The sequence below is a fragment of the Tupaia chinensis genome, unplaced genomic scaffold (genome assembly GCF_000334495.1).
Source record: "Tupaia chinensis unplaced genomic scaffold, TupChi_1.0 Scaffold000600_1, whole genome shotgun sequence".
In the NCBI taxonomy this organism is placed as follows: domain Eukaryota; kingdom Metazoa; phylum Chordata; class Mammalia; order Scandentia; family Tupaiidae; genus Tupaia; species Tupaia belangeri.
The window spans coordinates 6,141,068-6,146,714 of NW_006160117.1; positions in this window are offsets into that span (position 1 = coordinate 6,141,068).

Sequence of the window (5,647 nt, forward strand, 5' to 3'; positions counted from 1 at the left end):
CAAACAATAAAATGATTTGAGACCAGCAGATGTCTCTCAGTGGTGGAGATTATATTCTTATGGTTTGTTGTTTTTCTTTCTGCTTATCTTATTTTCCCACCTGTCTTCAATGATCATTTTAAGCACTGAACATTAATATTTCTCAGGATTTTAGTATGAAATGAAAAAATTAGTTAAAAAGAAATAAAAGGATGGGGGAATGGCAGGTGGCATGATGGTTAAAGGCACTGAACTCCCATATGGCTGACTATGGTTTGAGTCCCAGACCTGGTGGTTTGCTTTCTCATTTTCCCTTTCTCTTTCAGTCTTTCTCTGGTCAAATTTAAGTAATAATAATAATAAATAAGGTTGAATAAAATAATTCTTTTTTTAAAAAAAGGATGATTCTCTAAAAAAAAACTGACACTTTGAAAAATTGAGATCCACTTGAACATTGATTGGGATATTTATATTTGGTTATGGGTTTTTTGCTTTTTAATGAAAAAAGTAATATGTGGCTGTATATAATTATTAAAGTCAAAGTTGTCTCCCTGTATTAATGGCTACTACATGAACATTTTCAAATGAAAAGACTTTTGGCAAAGTAGCAGTCTTGCTCCAATTCTCTGAGGAATCATTTTACATTTCAAAACTATACACATATCTAAATACCAAAGAAGGAAATACTAAAAACCCATTGAAGAGACATTGCTAAAATATATGCCAAAGGCACAGGTTTCAGAAATGGTTATTTTTTAATATCTCTATTAATTAACTGAAACAATATATTAATGGCATTCATGAGTTTTGTTCCACTGGGAGATACAGACACTAATGAATACTAAAATTACCCAGGAGATGCAATAAATACAACTCCAAATATGTTACTCATATATTGTTTTTTTTTTTTAAATATCAGCTGTCTTGAGGCATAATCTTATTTCACTTGTTTTTAATAATGCTTTGAAAGATAGCATTTACGAAAATAACTTCACCAGATCAACACACTTCTAATTACCTGTGCATCTTGAGTCTAAACCAGAAAATAAAGCATCAGTTTGTGATACAACTTTGTCTAGGAAATTGTTTTAGTTTTCAGATGTATATGAACAATGAAGAGGAAAATGAATGTATTTTCAGCTGTATCCCTACTAGACGTCTACAGACATCACTGGGTGAGTGTTCTAAGTCTCTGCCTCCATATTTCCTTCGTTTGTTTTTCTCAGCTAGATCTATTATATGTGTCCTCTGCAGAAATGTGGTCTCCTCCAATTTTTGAATGGATCAGGTAAGAATAACAGAATATAAATCACCTCAGTCTCAACACCAGAGAAACCCAGAAATAGACTTTTTGAAAGATTTGGTATCTTGTACCAGTCAGTCAAATTGTAGGCACTTCTTTTTTTTTTTATTTCAGTGCAAAAAGTAGACAACATATGATTTTATTAATAAATATTGTGAAAGCATCAGTGATAACTGTTTGAATATTATTATTTTTAAACAGTCTATATCTTCCACATTACCATATTCCCTTGCCACTCTCACTCCCACTGTGTAAAACTAGCTCATAAGATGTAATTGGTCCCTTGGGAGAACATTTTCATTTTCCACTGGGACTGAATTCATGCTTTAAATTCACAGCTTTTGTTTTTTAGATCCCTTCTGCTTTGGCCAGCTGTGGTTGAGCCCTATGATTCAAAATTAAATTTTCAGAAAAGTATCTGAAGAGCCAATATTTCACATAGCATATTAAGGAGATGCCCATGTACTTTTGATATCCTCTTTACAGGCACTGCAGCAGATATTTTGTTTTGAAAATGTCCCTGGCTCATATTCTTGTCCCCTTTAAGAGCCATCATACTTTCACTGAAAATATTTAGAAAAAAACTATGTGAGAATCTGGCAGGAACATCCACAAAGAATTCTCTATTGAAGTCTTAAAATCCAATGTGAAAAAAAAAAAAGTAGCAGGGGTATACTGTCCATGGTCAAATAGGTTTAGAAAAGTCATCATACTCTTATCATACTCTATTATTCTAATTTGAATTTTCCAGTACATATTTTCATGCTCTAGGAAGTCTTACGTGAAAACAAAACCAGACAAAACTGGAAGTCTTACAGCAAAAACAAAACCAGAGAAAACCAAACTAGAAAATGAAAACCTATTCGATTTTATTTAAACTAACTAAAGTGACTTGAGTGGGATTTGTTGTTGCTGTTGTTATTGTTCTTTTATTTTCTTTCCTTTTCTTTTGAATAGCACTTAACATCATGCCTCAGGCCCTGTTTTTGGAAATGCTCCAGTACTGATCCTTAGGTATGTCTAATTCACTGTGACAGTGTCTCAGCAAGAGATATTCATTGCTGTTACCCTCTCCTGCACCTCTTTGCAGGTTCTCAAACTTGCTTTTCTCTGAAGAGTATCATTTCTTGATATATTTTAGTCTCCCATATGAATTGAGAATAATGTATTTTCATAAGAGGAGGATCTCAGTGTCTTGCTCCACCCCTTCTATGAGACCTGGGAGGTTTAGGCAGAGGTTTAAACTCACTTTCTTCTCAGGCAAGTTTGCCAAACATCCTGCCTATAGAAAATATGTCCTATATTTCTTTGTCCTGTGTTATTTTCTCTCCAGGGGATTCAAAATTAGGTCCTTTCTCTGAAGGACCTCAGTTCAGCCTAAGGAGAAACTCCAGACTGCCAGGAGTCAAGGGGAGGACTCAGAATGAGAAGTGAGGGGACCACCCACACCAGAAGAGAGGATGTCCTATGGAGTCATACTCCTTCTATCAACTCTGGGGAGAACCAGACAGGGTCAGCCATGTGAGACACTTCCTCTTAGGGGTATCAGAGAGGTGATGGCCTTAAGTTAAAACAGCCTCAGGTCAGTAGGTTGAATATCCCAAAACCTATCCAGAGTCACAATGAGTATCCTGAGTAAGGACTGAGGGGATCACTCCTCCTAATCCAATGGGAACTGTACAGAACCCAAATATGTTTGCCCTACTGTGAACTCTAAGAAGTCTCCAGCTGAGTTGGCTGATTGCACAATGAAAAGCCTTCTTAATTCCTGCTCCAAATACTTGTGGGACAGCACAAGTAGAAGACCTGTGAGACCCTAAAGCACTGCCTTCAGGAAAAGTGTGGTAGAAATGGCATTTTTTTTATTGCCAAAAAAGTTGTGTTTACTAGTTAAAGCCACCCATATCCTCCTCTTTTTTAGGTTGTGGTTCCTCATCGCCACCTACCCACAGTCAGAAGCATCTGCATTGCACATGTGAGCAATGCCTTCAGGCCCGTGGGAGACTCAAAGCCAGGAGTGTTTATAGGTACCTCTCAAGAAGAACACATGAAGACTCAGAGGTCAAGAAAAAGAGGAGAGTCATAAAACCCTACAGGTTTTGTCAGACATGGAGAACTTACCCAGACACATTTTGGACTAGGCAGTGGCTTTGTTGCTGAATTCCTTGATGCTCAGTTTTCAAACCAAAGAGCCTATCGCAAAAGTAGGCCTGCTTAAGTATGTCATGAAAGAGTATAAATAGTACTTTCTGAGATCCTCAGGAGAGCCTCTGAGTGTATGTAAACAGTCTTTGGTAAAAGAAGGAAACCACTCTTATGCCCTTATCAGAAAACAGGACCTTACCTAATCATGACGAACTGAGTTATAAAAAGAGTGTGCCAAGGGAACCAGCAGTTAGCGTAATGGCTATGTCGCTGGACTCCCACGTAGTCGACCGTGGTTCGCATCCCGGACCCGGTGGCTTAAATCTCACGCTGGGCGCCTGTGCGTACATGCCCAAGATCCCAAGAGGAGAATGGAGGAGAAGGGATTGCGGCGTGGCCATCCCCCCTGGGGGGTGATTTCTCGCTTTCTGTCTCTATGTCTCTCTCTGTCTGTCTGGCAAGCGCACGTGCCCTATAGCAAAAACCTCTCCAAAAAAAAAGAAAGAAAGAAAAAGAGTGTGCCAAGACCAGCCTCTTGATGACTGCCCTAAGTCTGATAATCACAAAGGATAGTTGTGCCACCAAGGAGATAATCTGGGAAGAGCTGAGTATAATTCTGAGAAGCACTTCATCTTTTCCTCTGTGGGAATCCAGGAAGTTCATCACCAGAGGTCTGGTGCAGGAAATGTACCTGAAGTACCAGCACAGGTCCAACAGCGATTCACCATGCAATGAATTCCTGTGGGGTCCAAAAGCTTATGCAGAAACAGTAAGATAAACATCCCAGAAGTTTCAGACCAAGGTTAATGATGCTGTGCCAGAGCTTTGCAATCCTGCCATGGAGCAACTTTGAGAGATGAGAAAGAGAGAAACCAAGCTAGAGTTGCAGTTAGGATTGCTCTTCTGCCACAGTCAGGGCATATTCCAGGGCCATGTCCAGAAGCTCCTCCCATGTCTAGTAAAGACTGTGGCAGATGCTTTATTTTTTATTCAAATTGGTCAGTCAGTGTTCCAAGCAGTAGAGAGTCAAGATAGGTATAGACAGTACAAAATGTGTTCTTTGTATTCCTTCTCTATGTGGGTAAATTGTAGATTTATTTATTTATTGACACTTTTCTTTACTTTAGCTTCCAAAGAGAACCTGTGTTTGCCAAAGAGACATAGAGAGGGAGAAGGAGAAAGCACCTTTCAATGGGGTTTGGTCATGCCACAATGTCTTCTCCTCTATTTCTCCATTCTGTTGGGATTTAGGGCACACACATACACATGTCTGGTGTCTTTTTCAAGTCACTGAGACTGGGATTCAAACCATACCTGGACATGTAGGATCTGGTTCCCTTAATCATTGGGCTATGGGATTAGCCCTACTGGTATTTTTAAAATATGTGTTTTTTTGTTTGTTTGTTTTAGATTTTTGCCATAGGGTGTATGCATCCCTGGAGAGAGACAGAGAGAGACAGTGAGAGGAAAAGTGAGAAATCACTGATTATCCACACTTTATGGTAGAAACTGAAAGATTGGAGGACATAAAAGCATTGAAAATAGTTATTGACACTGGAGACAGTGTGGAAGGAGGGTAGGAAAGGGGAAGAGAATAGGAAAGAAAATTAGGGGGAAAAACAAAGAGGCAAGACATTTGTGGGACACAGTAGTGTTTTGTTTTTTTTTTACCTGTTGATGATATTGTGTATAGTGTTCTCAACTGGACTGGTCTGAGGTGTATTTCATGGTGGGTAAATTCTCTTTGCAAGCCAAATGATATGTGGTAATCAAATGTATAAAATAATAATAATAACAATAAAATAAAAAATTATTACAAAAGGCTGGTAATTGGATATATATATGTGCATATATATATATACTGCCCTATATATCATGTATCAAATTGTATGAAATAAAATTAATACATGTAAAAAAAAAAAAGAAGTTTTAAGCTCAAAAAAAAAAAAATCAAGCTAGCCATATATGCATATGTGCCCAAAATCCCAAGAGGAGACTGGAGAAGAAGGGATTGTGGTGTTACCATCATTCCTAGAGCGTGATTTCTCACTTTCTCTCTCTTTCTCTGTTTCTCTGTGGCAACTGGGTGCACCCTACAAGAAAAACTAAAATAAAAAAATAATAATCACGATACTTGGTGAAAACATGATCATCTATACATGCAATATCATGTTATCACAAAAAAAATCAGAAGCTCCCAAAATCATCCTGGACAGTCCT